This window comes from Canis lupus, chromosome 5 (genome assembly GCF_011100685.1).
Source record: "Canis lupus familiaris isolate Mischka breed German Shepherd chromosome 5, alternate assembly UU_Cfam_GSD_1.0, whole genome shotgun sequence".
NCBI classification, from domain to species: Eukaryota; Metazoa; Chordata; class Mammalia; order Carnivora; family Canidae; genus Canis; species Canis lupus.
Window position 1 is genome coordinate 10300481 of NC_049226.1, and position 18406 is coordinate 10318886.

Consider the following 18406-nt stretch of genomic DNA (forward strand, 5'->3'; position numbering starts at 1 on the left):
TGTGTGCATAAATCATTGTTAGTGATGATAATAGCCAGAATTTATTTATTGAATACTTAACCACATACAATTCTAATCTTGTTCCTTTCACTAATTTATTCATTTTTCACAACAGCTCAATGTAAAAGATAATATGAGGCTGAATCAGGTAGCAATTTCGTATGATTCAACTTAACAATATATTTAATATTTTAAAAATAAGGAATCTGAAGCAAGAAAGATTAAGTCATTTGTCCAAACTTACCAACATAGTAAATTTGCTCATAAAATGGTTACATCTGGTATATCACATATTTTAAAGTATTCGATCAAATATTCCTTCAATGGACATGAAATATACCATAACATGTGTTAGAACTGTTGGCACAAAATGAGCAAAATTTTTAGAATTTGTTTTTAAAAGGAAGAGAGTTTTATTTGAGCCCAAGTGAGGACAGCTGCCCAGGATACACAATCTTCACAAAGAAGAGAGTGCTCAGGGGAAGGAATGTTTAATACAGGGTCATATATGTTTTATGTTTCATAAAAAGTTACAAATCATCATGACAAAGGACATTTCAGAAAATTACAAACTTTCAGTATGTGCAAGGTTGCAGGCTTTAGAGGTGTAGGGTTAGAACTTAGGAAAATTTTTGCTCCTGCCTTTAGTTTGAAATGTTTCTTTGAGGTTATTTGCTAAGGACTCAGATGTAAAATGTGTGCTCAGGGCAGAAAATAGATCCCGTGCTTTGAAGTTCGGTTAAATCATTTTGACCTTAGTAAAAGTTAAAATGTAGCTTCCCTGGGAGCCCAGGAAGAGGGCCCACAAACATTAAAAATTGAAAATTTCCTTCATCAGGAAATAAACTCAAAAAATGCAAGCTGTATGTTTTTAAATAAGTCTACAATTGTGAGCTTACTGCATAAAGAACAGTTTTATAGCATTTATTTTGTGTCAAATAGTTTAAGCACTCTCCTGCTTCATACTTATATATTTATATCTATTAGAATTATTCTTATTTCAAGGCTGATGAAACTGAAGCACAGAAAGATTTATAAAGACTTTATAAATAGATATGCTACAACTGGCATAAACAAAGATCATGCCTGGTAAACCTAATGGTTGCCGTATACTTAGAAAAATCTGAATCTCTGCTAAGGCCCAAGACTAGTAAAATCATTCCTTCACTCATTTGTTCATTCAAAAGTACTTATCTTCCTGTTTTGCATAAAGCTTTATGTTGAGTCCTGGGGTTACAATGGTGAGCAAATTAAATATAGAAGGATTACTGTCTAATGCTATGCTATGCTCCCCAAAATGATAGTCACTATCCCTGTGTGGCCACCCTCTTCCTCTGTTACCTCAGCACATTTCAGGTACTCAATTGCCACATGTAGTCAATGGCAGACATAGAATATTACTATCATTTCTAAAAATTTAATTGGATAGTGCTGGTTCAGTGGAAGAGGGAGAAGCTGATGAAATAAAAGTAAATTGTAAAAGTGATAATTGCTAAGGAAAACAGGTCCGTTGTGCTATGAGACTGCCAATTATGGTCTCAAGCATTTAAGTATGTGCATACTTAGAGGTGACCACTTGGGTGATAGCCTTGACCCTGCAGGTCAGTCCCAAAGTTGTATCCATCTTGACAGTGAAGTTGAAGAGACGTGGGGAACTTCTGGCACCCACACCTCTTAATGCAAACATCTGCTTCCACCAAATGTTCCTCATTTATCATTTCATGGAGTATTTCTCAAGCTTTCAACATTCTGACCGTTTTGGTGGGTCCGCCCTGACTTGGCAACATCAATTTCCCTTTAAAAGGAAAAGGTGTTGCAAGGTAACATATGTAGCTTGACTAGCAATTCACATTTTACCTATAAACTGATGCCTTCAAGCTTCTCCTGACCTTAAAGTGGTCAGTCATATATATCAATCATAGGATTCTTTTCTAGAATACTTTTTTTATCTCCTTGGGAGGACCTACACTACTGATTAAGAACAGGAAGTTTGGAGTCACATGAATCATGGTTCTAGCCCTTCTTCTACTTCTTACCACCTGTGTGACACAGGAAAAGTGGCCGAATTTAAAAGTAAAAGTCAGTTTCTTAATGGTTAAAGTGGTGCTTAATAACATGGTACTTATATCATGAATTTATAGCCAGAATTGAATCACAGGACTGCAAAGATTAAATAACACTGGACATGACAAATATGCAGAAAAATTTAGTTATTATTTTATTCAAGCACTTCGGCTAACACAGACTCAAAGGAATTTCTAGGAAAATTATTCTAAACATTAGTTTATTTGCTGCAGCTACACTAAGCATTCACATTTCACCAACCCCCTTTTCTTTTTCAAAGTTTCTACTAAGTCCACATCCCTACCATTTTTTATCTGTTCCTGTCTACACTATATAGGGGTGCTATATCACTGTATAATGATGTTCTTGTTAATCATGTCCTGGTGATGCCCACTTTCTTTCTTTTTTAAAGATTTTTAAAATTTATTTATTCGTGAAAGACACAGAGAGAGAATGGCAGAGACGTAGGCAGAGGGAGAAGCAGGCTCCCGGCAGGGAGCCTGATGTGGGACTTGATCCTGAGATCACGGGTCACACCCTGATCCAGGGGCAGGTGCTCAATCTCTGAGCCACCCAGGCACCCTCGCACTTTACTTTCTGTACTGAACTAGCCAACAGCAGTTGTGAAGATTTGTATGATAACAAAGGGTTTGAATTAGGACATGTAAAGAAACTGAAAGTTGTCATTCCTGTCTGTGCAAGAAAAAAACTAGGAAAACTAAAAATTAATGGCTTTTCTTGGGCCCATCAGAGAACAGAGTTGCAGGGCAAACTGCCAGCCTGAAAACTAGAGACCAATGTACCAGAGAGAAACAGCCGTCATGATGTGCTTACCTGAAGCAAAAGTTCATAACTCCATAAGCTTGTAAGAACACTCGAATATTATTTTAATGAATTGCAGGAGGCTGAGTGAAGACTAGCATAACTGTGAGAAACTTCTGGGGCCCTCAGTCATATGGGGACCCCATATTACAGGCTTGCTCTGTAGCAATCCACAAGGTTCTCCTGGTAATGAGATGAAACAGATCCTCTGTTGGTTCTGGCCAGGAATCAAGAGTCCTCATCCTGAAACCCATCCAGTTTGTTTTCCCTAATGAAGACCTAACCTTCAGGGGGAAAGCACTTGATAGATAGCAAATCTGAAACATTTTCCCCAGTCAGAGACAGGAATTATGCCCCAGTTTGGTCTTCCTTTCTCATCTTATTTAAAAAAAAAAAAAAAAGCCAACATGGTAGAGATCTTCCAAAATAGATTGAAAATGATGCCCCTAGGTAAGAGAGTGGGAGACAAGGGGAAAGAAAGTTGTAGCGACTGATAGAAGGACATAAACAAAACACTTTTGAAGGCCACATCCATGAGATACAGGCCCACTAAAGGACTGAGACTCAATTAGAAGATTATAGGACATGCCTTCAACCACTCCATCAACCCTGAAGCACAATAACAGTGGGCTACAATTTAAACAGCTTCAAGACAGCTTATCTCTGAGCAGGACATAGAGAAGACCCAAAGCTCTGGGAAACGAACAAGGGGTGGTAGAAAGGGAGGTGGGCAGGGGATGGGGGTGACTGGGTGACGGGCACTGAGGGAGACACTTGATGGGACGAGCACTGGGTGTTATGCTATATGTTGGCAAATTGAACTCCAATAGAAAGAAACAAACAAACAAAAAAAAGAACAAGGACAATAGAGAAATCTGAAGTCTGATCCCTGGAACTACAACAAACATTAAACACAGCCTCATTTCCAGCCAGATTCATATAAATCTTCACACATGAGGGCCAGTTTATTTCAGTCCCTATTAAGAGATAAAACATGAATCACTTTCAACAAAAGTCATAAGACATGTCAGGAGGCAGGAGGAAAACATGAAGACACCAAACAAGCATGAGAACCAAACTCAGATATGATAAGAATACTGGAATTATCAGACGGGAATTTTTTTTTTAAAAATTAGGATTATTTCCTCCAGCCACAGCTGTTTTGGTTTGGTTTGGTTTGGTTTTAATCTGTTTAATAAAGGTCAGAAGCAGATGATTTCTTGAGATCTTTCAATTCTATGATCTGTTAAGATCTGTGACTATGAATACCTAGAAAACTATGGTTTATCTGAGCCCATATTATATTTGTGGAATTCGTCTAATTGGCTTTCATTGATAGAAGCTATAGAAATAACGATCAGTGAAGGTGAGTCAGGATAATTCTTACAGGCACCAACCAACAACTTGGTGGCATCTAGACATTCCATACTTAAAAGATACAAGTTGACATCTCGAGAGTGAAGCTGATCCATGATTTTCTGTTAACTTCTAGGTGGGTTTAAGAGTCTCACATGTATGGTATAAAAAGCTAGATTGTTCAAAAATAACAGGTCATTAAGTCAAGGTAGATGTTTCCAGTAGAAGTGGTTGGTCCACTGAAAGCCTTGCAAAGCCCAGTGATCTAGCCTGGGCAGGGGCATAGCAAAGCCATTCACCTTTGTTCATAATTTTACATAAAGACACCAAGAGGAAGGGAGAAAAAAAACAAGGTTTCAGTCTGGATTCAATGTTCTTTATTGTATTCTTTATTGTATACTGCTATCAACATAGAAAAATGAACTGTATTAGCTCCAAGGTTCTTTCCATTTTTTTCAAGTTTTAAGAAAATTGTAATGTACAGAAAAAGGGATTAGATTATATACTTAAAGACTATCACATACTGACCTAGATGCTAACAGAAAATATAAATGTCTTTCTTGAAAAGCTTGAAAAGATTCTAGTTAACGACTTAATTTTCACTTCTGCCTAGAGATAATGGACTGGTTTTTGGACTCTTCTTGATTTTGTGCCTCTAAGAATTTTTCTCATATTTTTGAGGTGGGGTCTTTCCATCACTCCTGCTCCATTTTCCTGCATCCAGTCTCAGCTGTTATTTCCTTGGACCAAAAATATACCCTATCCAAAACCCACAATTCACCTGCAAGACCTGTGTTTCAAGTGGTTCACTGCAGAACTCTGGCTTGTGCTCTCAGGCAATGAGTAACTTGAGGTTAATTAAAAAGTTGTGCTGTCTCTCTTGAATTCTTAGAAGGTGTTAAAAGAGTTGATCATTGAGGGAAAATAAATCTGGAGTTTTATTAGTCATAAACCCCACAGACTTTATTTAATTGTCTCAGGGTCTGAGTTTGAGTCAGAAAAGGGTTATTTATCCCGATCTAAATTATTGTCAGTGGCTATCATTATATATAGCAAGATGTCTTTATTTTGACTCAATTTCTGTTCTTGAGAGCTAATTTATTTATTTATTTTTAAAGATCTATTTATTTATTTTAGAGAGAGAGAGCAAGAGGACAGGGAAGTGGGGCAGAGGAAGAAGGAGACAGAGTCTTAAGCAGACTCCATACTGTGTGCAGAGCCCCACACGGGGCTCGATCTCACAACCCTGAGATCACAACCTGAGCCAAAACCAGGAATAGGGCGCTTAACCAACTCTGCCATCCAGGAGTCCCGAGAGCTAATTTAAAGTCAGTTCCATTTGTGACCATCTAATTTCTACATTTAGAACAAACATCAGCATATCCATCCATAGTAGTAGCAAATTTCCTCTTTCTTGCTGTTGCAGGCATTCATTTCCTCATTACACACGGAGAGGGAGACTCTTTCATGCTGTTATTCTCAGTTTTAGGTGGGTGATGGATTAGCTGAAGAAGCCCAGAATCTGCATTTCATGTCCACTTCAGGCCACAGGCTGGCCTCTACATGCTGAATTACTGTGTTCAGAAACAGGCTTGTCGGTGAGAGGGAGGGAGAAAACATATTACTGACATAGTAGATACTTCCAGGTTCTGAGAATGTTCTGCTTCTCCCAAAAGGCTGTACATGTGTGACAGGCTGTCCAGTTACTTATTTTCTCTCATTTGTGCACAATTTGCCACTTGTAAAAACACATTCTCATGCATTATTTAAAATTGATGAATCCCTGTGAAGTCTTGGTATGAATTGTGAGTTCTGTTCTATAGATGAAGAAAATGAAACTCAGTGAGTATTAGAGATCTTTTTGTCTCAGTTGGGCTTGGAAATCCCTTTTGTGGATTTTTTTTTTTTGCAGATTTAATTTCTTTAATAGATATTCAGATTGCCTATCTCTTCTCAGGCAAATTTTGATCATTTATAATATTGGTCTTTTTTCATACAGGTTATTATAAGCTTATGCTTGCCTTCTGTGGGTTATGGCACTAAGTTCAGTTTTGGAAGCATCTGCCTTGTTATTTGGGTCTGTCCCTTATGTGAACCACCTCATGCAAGTCTGGGACCTGAGCAGTGTACCCCATACTTCAGTTATCCAAAGATTTGATGTGCTATTTTTGGTTAGAATCATGAATATACATCCAAGGGATGAGCCCAAAGAGTTCATATACAAGTTTTATTTGATTACCATGTTTTAGTTTTCTACATGCTTAGAGAGCTGCCCTTTTAGCTCTAGTTACTCATTTTCCAACTAGAAAATTGGAACTTTAGTTTTCTAAACTCTGCTGTGTATTTCTGTGATGGCATCTGCCTTTCTGGAAAGTGGAAGAAAGAGAGAAAATGAACCAGAGATTCTTCCCACATTCTTGAAACCAGAGTTCTGTCTTCTTGCTGGGCTGCCACTGCCCTGTCACTGCTACCATTACCTCTGCCTCAGTATCTCCTGGGAGCAGAGGAGTAGGAGAGAATAGAAAACAGGGCAGCCCAGGTGGCTCAGCGGTTTAGTGCCCCCTTTGGCCCAGGGCCTGATCCTGGAGTTCCAGGATGGAGTCCCATGTCAGGCTCCCTGCAGGGAGCCTGCTTCTCCCTCTGCCTGTGTCTCTGCCTCTCTCTCTCGCTCTGTGTCTCTCATGAATAAATAAAATCTTTTGAAAAGAAAACACACACACACACACACACACACACACACAGCAGAAACATCCAGGGACTTACCATCCTCTCCCTGACCCTTGGAATTTCCCTTCCCACTCTTCAAATCAGAAAGTGCTTCTCCAGTTCTTTCTGTCTGTAAAATGATGTGATTCGGGTTTCAATTTGCCCTTAAACCCAGGCTAGAGGACACTGGTAGTGAGGGGGACAGGAAATTCATTGCTGTATTAGTCCCAGTTTCTGTCCCCCATCTTCCTGCTACCATTTACTTTTCAGAATCTTCAGGCAGCAACTTCATGCATTCGGTTTGAGAGATTAGATGGAGTATGATTACTTCATCTTAATCAGAATCAGACTCTTTTAAGTGATTCTGATGAGCAGAAATGTTTGCTGTTTTGGGGGGGGGGGTGTTTGTTTTTGTTTTTGTTTTTTTGAGAGAGGGGGAGAGGATCCAGAGGAAGAATCTTAAGCAGTCTCCACACCCAGAATGGAGCCTGCCGCATGGCTCTATCTCACAGCCCTGAGATCACCGCCATAACCAAGAGTTGGATGCTTAACTGACTGAGCCACCCAGGGACCCCTGGTATGTTTAGCTTTCTAATTGTAATTTGACTTTTCCAATAAATTTAACAATTTAGACAAAATTTACACATTCCCTAAAAAGCATAACTTTCAAAAACTGACATAGAATAAAATAGAAAATCACATTATTTCTCTAACCATCAAATGCATTGAATTTGTAATACCAAAAAAAAAAAAAAGACAAAACAAAACAAAATAAAACAAACAAACAAACAAAAAACTGCTGTAAAGGAAGCTTGAGGTTTAGATAGTTTCCTAAAACTTTTAAGAAGAAATAATGTAAAACACATACCAATCTATTTTATAAGCCAAGTTAACTCTGTCTACAAAACCTGACATATATAGAAATCAGAAACACAGTCCAGACTTCCAAGGAGCTTAAAGAATACAATAAAATGTGACACGTAATATTATGGCATTCAGCATCTAAAATTAGAGCAAAAAGAGAACATGTAATTTGTGGGAATCAGGTCAGATTTTTTACAGAGAAATTTTGACAAATGAAAAAGGAATGAATTGCATTTCACAGAGAGGTAATAGCATATCCGAAGGCACAACATTTTGATAGAATTCATTTCAAAGAATTGACAAATAGTTTGGCAATTTGGACTGAAGGAGAAATAAAGGGACAATGAGGCTGGACATTTAGGTACAGCCAGATTATAAAAACCATTATGTTCATATTAAAAAGTTTATTTTAATTTAAAGTTTATAAATGGACAGACACAAAAATTTTTAAAACACAGGAATACTTTTACATTGTTAACATTAAATACAAAATGAAGACTAGACTTGAAAATTCCCTGAGCAGACAAAACTATTTAAGCAGTGAAAGCAAAACTAAATCTAGCTTATTTCAGGAACTTAGATTATTTCTTATAAATGCTCTGATAATCATAAAAAAACCCCTAAACTTCCCTTTCTAAAAATGGTATGAAATAATCACTGTTCATCAATCTCCCACCATCTGGAAACCCCCTTTGTAATTACCAATCATTGTCAAGATTAAACAACTTATTTATTTTTCACTTGGTAAGTCATCCTATAACTTCATGCCCCTAATCTTCATATCAATTTTTGAATTTGAAGCTCCTAGTTTGTGGGCAGTTCTTACATGCATAGTAAACTTTCACTAAATGTTATTTATTGATTTGATGGTTTTAATTTTTTTCTATTTCTGGATTTTTGACAAGATAACAGATAAAACCAATTTTTTAAATATTTAATTTTATTTTATTCGGCAGTCTTATGTAAAGAAAGCATTTTTCAGATTATAACAATAATCACACATATTTATTGTAATTAAAGTAATTCATGTCAGAAATGCTCATAATCCAATTAATTGGATATAATTATTTTTAACACCATTGTTCAATATTTTGATTGTAATTTTTGAAAAAGATCTTTTAAATGACGTGATGCTGGAACATCTTTGTACATAAATATTGACGCAGAGATTGTCATCTCCTCCAAACTATCAAGTAATTCATAAAACACGTTTCCTCTGGTTTTCTTGCCCCTCCAATGTCAAATATCCTGATGAGTGCTGGTCAAGAACCTTCAACTCAGGGTTGATTGGGAGATGTTTCTACATCCAGCAGAGGGCGACAGAGCACACTTTGCCAAATTCAAATGTTTTGGTGGTGTCCAGAGTGGAGGAATTTATGTCTAGAGTTATTGACATAGTAGACTGCACCACAGATCCAAGATACTGCCAAAATCCCTGTTATCTGTAAAGCTAATATATGTCGAAGAGGAGAAAGTGACCATAGCTGCCATCTTAAAGCAGGGAGAAATCCGCTGAACAGGTCAAAAGATCCAGGGATGATTTAAAGAACTAGAAGAGACTCTGTATGCTTCTTCATTCTTTTTTATCACAAGCCCAAAATGCAAGGAAAAGTACAAAAGTGAGTTACCCATTCTTCCACCTTTCGGATTTACACATGGAGGGTGCACCCAGTGATGTATTTTCATTTTGATGAAGTAGGTCACAAGTGGGATTACTGTGACCTTGGAGCTACAACTTGTTGCATTTTACATTCCTTTGATTTTGTAAAACAGACTACCTAAGTACAGCCTGGAGGCACACAGCCTAATGTGGCCAACCCTTTGCTTCCACTACAGTAACTGGAGACTTAAAAGAAGGAGGAGATTAAATCCTATTACTATGAATTATTATATGACCTATTACATGACCTATTACATATTGGTCAAAGGAAAATTCCAAGTTCTTCAGTTCCTGACATTGCTAAGAATCAAAACATAAAACTTTCAAACTCACCTCGTGAATTAGGTATGTGTAAAGATTTCCTCCCCTGAGAATCTCTATCTCCGTATATATAGAGAAATATGTCGCATCTTTATAATAGTCATTCTATATATACAGATTCATATATATACACACACATATACATATGTCTGCTACACTGAAGTTAAGTTTTGCTCCTACAGTTATTAGTGGGCCTAAATACAATGGAAATTTTTTTGACTCGTGTCTTGTTTGGAATCATTTTCCCCATCCTGAATTTAAAGAATAAGAGAAATTTGAGACATAAAAGCATTTCAGCTTTTCCACATATTTAAATTAAATTTCCACAACCTTAATTTTGTTTTCCAAAAATGGAAACAAAGTAATATAATTTTTATTACTATCTTTGTTAAGACTTCTTCTTCATATTCTCTCAGTCCAGACCTCTGGCACTGAAAGTACAAGAGTCTTGTGAGGCTGAGGAACATCTGCTCAAGATCAATGTACAATTGCAGTTCTGGGGCAGGTGAGAGCTAAGTGTTTACCCTGGTGTCTTTCTAGGACTTGTCCCATTGAGCATCTAGGGTTTCCAACCCCCTGTGTGCTTCTAGTCCTATGTACCAATATTCCTGCAAGGCTTATGTATTTACAGGATCTTATCAGTCCACATATTCCTCAGAGCCTAGGTCTCACAACTTTGCTCAGGAGAGCAGAGTCCCAGTGAAGCTTCTGAATCAGTGGTGAACCTCAGAGACATACCTCTGTATGGGTTTCCTATTGCTGCTGTAAGAAATTGCCACAAATACGAGTGCCTGGGTGGCTCAGTCAGTTAGGTGGTCAATTCTTGATTTCGGCTCAGGTCATGATCTCAGGATCATGAAATTGAGCCTCACATCAAGCCCCACGTGGGGCTCCATCCTCAGCATGGTTTCTGCTTGTCCCTCTCTTTCCTCCCTCACCCCCAACTCAATTGCTTAGGCGTGTGTGGATGCTCTCTCTCAAATAAATAAATAAATAAATAAATAAATAAATAAATAAATAAATTTTAAAATAGAAATTACTACAAATGTAATGGTTTAAAACCATGCCAATTTATTGCCTTATGACTTTGGAGGCTAGAGGTCCAAAATGAGTCTCACTGTGCTAAAATCAAGGTATTGATAGGGCTGGGCTCTTCCTTTGCTGCCATTTCTCTGTTTTCCTCTTCTGCCTCACTCTTCCACTTGTGAGAACATCTGTAATCACACTGGGCCTACTACCATCATCTAGGAGATTCTCCTTTTCTAAAAGTCAGCTAATCAGCAACTAACTCCATCTACATCCTTGATTCCCCTTTGCCAGTAACCTAACATATTCACAGGCTCTGGGGATTGGGACATAGGCATCTTTGGGAAGCATTATTCTACCTGTCATATCAGCTGACAGGTTTCTCCCCTGATGAACATTCAGAGCCAGCATTAGTCAGTTCTTCCTGGACAGGAATGTTAAACACACTCCTGAGGATCATTAGGAACACTCGATCTACCCAAGCAGGGTTTCTGAATTTCATTCGTAAATCCACCTCTAATTTTATGTCCATCAAGAGAGGGTTTACCAAAAATGTCACCTTGACTGCTCATTCACAAATTGAGGGATCTGAAAGTCAACAGATTTCTTTAGTTGCTCAAAAATATTTGACAAGTCTTTCAGATTAGTACATTTTGTTTTAGAAATTGAGGGACACATGGGTGGCTCAACTGTTGAGCATCTGCCTTTGGCTCAGGGCGTGATCCTGGAGTCCTGGGATTGAGTCCCAAGTCAGGCTCCCTGCATAGAGCCTGCTTCTCCCTCTGCCTATGTCTCTGCCTCTCTCTCTCCATGTCTCTCATGAATAAATAAATAAAATCTTTAAAAAAATATTGATAGTTGAGTTGTTGCCAGAGGTGAGGTAAGAGGCATGAGAACATAGAACCTGAGAGTAGAAGTCCAACTCTCTTGCTTGTTTTAAATCAGACAAGCATTTCTATTTTACGGGTAATTGAAATTGATGCCAGAGCATGTTGCCATGATAATTTGCACATGTTGCTATAACAACAGACATCTTTTTTACAAAATGGATTTCGTAAAAACAAAGAAAATGAAACAAACAAAAGCATTCACTTGATTAATCAAAATCAACAAAATATCTTGACTACCTACTAACTGTCCCTGCACCAGACCATGGGGATAGACTGATTTTAGAAAGATAGCTAAAGTTTTCCTGTTCATATGCAGCTCTGAGCCTGGTAGAGAACATGATGCACTCCTGCATTAAGCATTTTGCTCAAGAGAGGAAAAAGCAATAATCTCCCATAAGACAAGTATGAGTCAAGTCCTTGGAGTGAGTCTAAAAGTCAGACAGAGTGAACAAACAAACAAAAATATTAACTCTAAGGGAACTGAAATATTGATAAACAGAAAAAAGATCAAAAGGCTGGAGGCAGGCATTGGTACAGCAAGTAGAAATGGATCTAAGATGTTTGCATGAAGAGCATTAAATGCCTGATGTTTGTCTTATTACAGTTGTTGTGGACTCAGTTTCCAAAAAGGGGGAGGGATGTGCTCACACATCCAAGCCATTCTCTGACATCAGCTGGGTGTCCTACAATCCAACTCAATTCTGACACTACCTACCTGGAGATAACCTCAGACCCCACAATTTAAGCCCCCCCACATATACACACTTCAGAGGCCAATTGCAAGTCCAGGTTGTCACTTGGCCTTCTGACCTACTGGCTACAGGTGAGAGGTTCCCATGACCTCTTCTTTGAGTTCAATTGTTTTATTAGAGCAACTCACAGAAGTCAGGGAAGTATTTTACCTACTAGATGACCAGTTTGTTATAAAAGGATATAATTCAGGAACATCCAGATGGAAGAGATGCATAGAGTAAGGTGTAGGGAAAGAGCAGAGTTTCTACACCCTCTCTGGGCAGGCCACTCTCCTTGAATCTGCATGCATTCAGTAACCTGGAAGCTCTCCAAACTGATCCTTTTAAGTTTTGTGTCAGCTTATTACATAGTCATGATTGATTAAGGGCCAGGTTTGTTTCCACCTCTAAGCCTTCTTCCCTCTGTAGAAATCAGAGGGTGAGACTCAAAGTTGTGACTTTTTTTTTAAAGATTTTATTTATAAGAGACAGAGAGAGAAAGAGAGAGAGAGAGGCAGAGACACAGGCAGAGGGAGAAGCAGGCTCCATGCAGGGAGCCTGATGTGGGACTCTATCCCAGGTCTCCAGGATCAGGCCCTGGGCTGAAGGTGGCACTAAACCGCTGATCCCCCCTAAGTTGCAACCTTTCATTCATTGTCTGTTCCCCTGGTAACCAGTCCCCATCCTTAGGCACTTTCCAAAAATCATCTCATTAACATAAACCCAGGTATAGTGGAAAGGGGCTTGTTATGAATAACAAGATGCCCGGTTCACCTTTCTGCTCTGAAGTGACCTCAGGAACTGTGGACAAGAAACCAAATATTATAACAAAAAATAATCCCATTGCTCTCATCTCCCAGGAAATTCCAAGGGTTTTGGGACCAGTAAGCCAGGAATTGGAGACAAAGACCAAATACATATGAGAAATAACCAAAATATATTTATATTTCTTATAAATCACAATATCATGGCATGCTAAGTCATTTAATAGGCAAGTCACTCGTAGAGTAAAAGAGGATATATTCAGATACATTTATTCAATGGAAATCTGTATAAACATCACAAAAGCAAAAAAAGTATTATTAAATAAGAAATTTGAAAATTCTATCAATCTAGAAAATATTATAATATTCTATTAAGGGAAAAATAGGATTTCACAGTTTGTCAATTATGAAAAAAATTCACATTAAGAGGGTATGTGGAGAAATTGGAACCCTTGTGCACTGTTGGTAGGGATGTAAAGTGGTACAGGTGTTCTGGAAAACAATACAGAGGTTTCTCAAAAGATTAAAACTAGAACTACCATATGAACCCAGCCCTTCTGGGTATATACCCAAAATAATTGAAAGCAGAGTCTCAAAGAGATCCTTGTACATCCATGTTTATAGCAGCATTATTCACAGTAATTAAAATGTGGAAGAAATCCATGTCCATAGACCAATGAATGGAGAACCAAAATGTGGTACGTGCATACGACTGAATATTGTACAGCCTTAAAAAGGAAGTAGGTTCTACTAGATGCTGCAACATGGGTCATGATGCTAAGTGAAATAAGTCAGTCACAAAAAGACAAAAACTGCATGATTCCACTTAAATGGGGTACTTAGAATAGTCAAAGTCATAAAGACAGAAAATATAATAGTAGTTGCCAGGGTCTTGGGGGTCGGGGGAGGAAAGATGGGGGCGTTACTGTTTAATAGACATGGAATTTCAGTTTTATATGATAAAGACTTGTGGGATAGATGGAAGCTATGGCTTCCCAGTGTGAATCTATTTAATACCACTAAACTGTACACTTAAGTATGGAAACATGAAAGAGTTTTATTGTGGTGGGGGGGGCAGTTTTTTCTTCTCTTTTTCTATTTTTCCAATAATGGAATTATAATGGTTTCTCTCTTCTCCAAAATTGATCTTGTGTTTAAATAGCAACTCTTACTCTCTGTTTTTGGTTATGAAACCAATGCATGCAATAGGGAAATATAGACAAATGCAAAGAAAAAAATATTTCTTTCTAATATCACATCAGCGATAATTAGTTCAATATTGTACTTAATGTTCTTTATTTTTCAAATATGTGTGTACTTACCTTTTAAAGATATATTTATTTATTTGAGAGAGAGAGCATATGCAAGGATGGGAGCTCAAAGAGAAAGAGGGAGAGAGAGAATCTCAAGCAGACTCCACACTGAGCATGGGCCCTGACTTGGGGCTTGATTCAGGACCCTGAGATCATGACCTGAGCCAAAATCAAGAGTCTGTCACTCAACTGACAGAGCTACCTGGGCAACGCTGTACATACTTTTTTTTTTTTTTTTTTTAATGTTCAGAACTGATTTCATGATATAGGCCAGAGAAGCTTTCTTGAGACCAGTGGATGAGAAAAGGATAGATCAAGGGCACTGAGTTGCAGGGCAAAACCTTCAACCATTTAATACCAGACTGGAACCCTGAAGACTAGGTGAAGAAGATAAGGGAATAGGTTGGAGTATGCATGTAGAAAGAGAGAAAGACAGAAAAGGAAAATAGGAAAAGCAAATTTCTTTTAAAATGACCACATCAAGAGGAAACAACACAAGGTAAAGCCCTGCCTTTCAAACTGTGTTATGTGAAAAAAAAACAAAAACAAAAACACTGTGTTATGTGGACAAGGATTAATCCGAGGTGGGCTTATGAAGTCTGAATGACTTGAAATTTTGAAGATGAAAAAAATAGAACTCATTTTGGAATAGAATATAAAATATTCATTTATCAGATTTTTAAATAACACAACATAAAATGGAAGCTTAGAAAATTTATTTAGAAGTTAACTGTCCTCCCCCACCATCCCCAGTTCCCCAGTTCCCTCCCAACTTCATTTCATCCTATAGAATCTTCTCTTCCCACCCTTTAGAGTTGCTTCAAAGGAACAGTTGAAACACCAGCTAATAGCATATGATGAGGACCAAGAATCAGAAGACTTATATTTGGAAACCAGAACCACCCAGATTATTTCATTTCCATGCCTCGGGTTTAATGCCTTTGTGTTATTTTTCCTCATCAGTATAAAAAAGGTAAGAGTGTGGAACTCAGCAATCGATATTGATGCATCACCGGGAAAAAGCCAAGCAGCTGTTCCAAGAGACGACAGAGACTGATATTTATGACCTCAGTGAATTTCTCACAGTCTAGACATCTGACCTTCAGTTCGGTAGTCTTGGAAACTTAATTTTCTCTACACTTGGAGGGGGGATTATCTCTCACAGGGGACATTTCACATTAACCAGCACATAAAGCTGAGGCATAAAAGCAGAATCCTAATTTATTAATTTATCATGAATCCAGAATACTTACAATTGTTAAGTAAAATACTGCTACACATGGGAAGTCTGAATGTCCAAAGTTCAATTTAAAATGTGAATCCTAAATGTCACACTACCTAGCAAAATCTAAAGCCTGCAGTCTCTCTCAGCAAGATCTTAGTAAGAAGCCAAATTAGAAGGAAAATTGGTGGATTGGATCAAATTGTTGAACAGAATTGGCTTTACTCCAGTTTTGGATTTTATTTGTCAGCAAATACAAAAAAATTTCAATTAGGGCTACATATGGAGTTACCTCCTTATTTTGGCAAGTAAAGGCATTAAAAATATAGCACTAGAACTACCATCTTTTAAAAAGGGAGGAGAGACATATAATTTCAGAAGGAAAAAAATGTATTCCTTCCAAAGAAAGGAAATGCTAATGTTAAAATCTCATTTTTGCCATTGACTGGTGGAAATTTTATTGTACTTTCATGCTATTCCCTAGGCCAGAGTTAGTAAATCACCAAACTAGATATTTTAAATAGGTATTGCATTCCTCTCTCTGTATTAGTAATGTTCCAATGGGCTGGTAACACTTAGAATCAGTTGACTACAACTTCTTTTATCCCTTTCTACAAGAGGGTTGGCTTGACTCTGAGACCAGAATATTTGGAATTCATCAGTTCATTTGTTTAGTTTTTTTTTTTTTTTTTTTTTACCTCTCAGGTTTATCTTAGCTGTATTTGTCTTAAATATATATATTTTTAATGGTTCTGAGTTCCTACCCAGCTTCTACACACTGCCCGGGTGCTGGGGGCTGAATGTTTGTGTGTCTCCAAAATTCATATGCCGAAATCCTAATTCCTAATGTGATGGTATTAGATCTTGATGCTAGAGCCCTCATGAATACAATTAGTGCTGTTATAAAAGAGAACTCAGAGAACTCCCTTGTCCTTTTCACCATGTGAAGACACAGTGAGACTATGGCCACCTATGAATCAGGAGGCAGGCTCTCACCAGATGCTGAATCTGCTGGCACTCATGCATCCTTCAGAACTGTGAGAAATAGTGCTTATTGTTTAAGCCACCTTGTCCATGGATTTTTGTTGTTGTTGTTGGTATAGCAGCCCATGTGAACTAAGATACTAATTAACACATTGTATTTTGGATAAACACGGTTATTCAGATTATACTCAAGTCCAGATGGACCAAAATACATTGTTTCTTAAAGTTCATTTTTTCTGATATACATTTTGATTATGAAATATTAGCTTCAGAGAGTGACCTATTTACCTTCCTCAATTATTTGTGAATATTTTTCTTTGGCATCTGGTTTTAAAAGCAAATAACAATATCTACTTTATACTTTACCAACCTCACAGGTTTATTTTGAGAATAAAATAAAATAGTTTGTATATAATAACTTTGCAAACCACAAATGACTGTGCAACTATTTGGGTTTATTATCATCACTTGTAATAAGCGCCAGAGATGCCAGTGATGGGCATCTTTTTTATTTAAATTAAATTTAAATTACTGGATCAAGTCTGATATTCTTCTTCAACAAACCAACTTGTATCCATTCTATGTATCATTCAGGTTCTACCTCTTACATTATCCTGGCTCATATGACCCTGTTGAAGCATCATCATTTTCTACATTGACTAATCTTATGCCAATGGCCAGAGAATGATCTACCAATTATAGGAAAGGGAGACATGGGGAGAATCACCAACATATGAGGAGAAAAGGATCTTAAACAGGTGGTCCTACAAGGAACAGAGACTGGTTTCTACCACAAATGTTGGAGAGGATGTGGAGAAAGGGGAACCCTCCTGCACAGTTGGTGGGAATGTGAACCAGTGCAGCCACTCTGGAAAACTGTGTGGAGGTTCCTCAAAGAGTTAAAAATAGATCTGCCCTACGACCCAGCAATTGCACTGCTGGGGATTTACCCCAAAGATACAGATGCAGTGAAACACCGGGACACCTGCACCCCGATGTTTCTAGCAGCAATGTCCACAATAGCCAAACTGTGGAAGGAGCCTCGGTGTCCATCAAAAGATGAATGGATAAAGAAGATGTGCTCTATGTATACAATGGAATATTCCTCAGCCATTAGAAACGACAAATACCCACCATTTGCTTCGACGTGGATGGACCTGGAGGGTATTGTGCTGAGTGAAATAAGTCAATCGGAGAAGGACAAACATTATATGGTCTCATTCATTTGGGGAATATAAAAAATAGTGAAAGGGAATAAAGGGGAAAGGAGAAAAAATGAGTGGGAAATATCAGAAAGGGAAACAGAACATGAGAGACTCCTAACTCTGGGAAACGAACTAGGGGTGGTCAAAGGGGAGGTGGGTGGGGGTGAGGGTGACTGGGTGATGGGCACTGAGGGGGGCACTTGATGGGATGGGCACTGGGTGTTATTCTATATGTTGGCAAATTGAACACCAATAAAAAATAAATTTATAAAAAAAGTTAAATCACAAAAAAATAAAATAATAAAATATCTTAAAAAAAAAAAAGAGAGACTGGTTTCTAGTTTTGGTGCCACAATTTCCAGAGCTTTCTACACGTATACTTGAGGAATCCGAACAAGAATTGGAAAAAAAAAAAAAAAAAAAAGGGCAAGAGAACTCTCATGAACTCCACCTGTAGCCCTTGATAATTTGTCACTCA

General features: G+C 37.8%; 1 long non-coding RNA gene across 1 annotated transcript; it reads left to right on the forward strand.

Annotated features, from left to right (window-relative positions):
* Positions 1–10206: 10206 nt before the first annotated feature.
* Positions 10207–17638, forward strand: LOC119871790. Its single transcript, XR_005358836.1, has 3 exons — positions 10207–10298; positions 15331–15490; positions 17318–17638. It is a non-coding gene; the product is annotated as an uncharacterized LOC119871790 (long non-coding RNA).
* Positions 17639–18406: the final 768 nt, after the last annotated feature.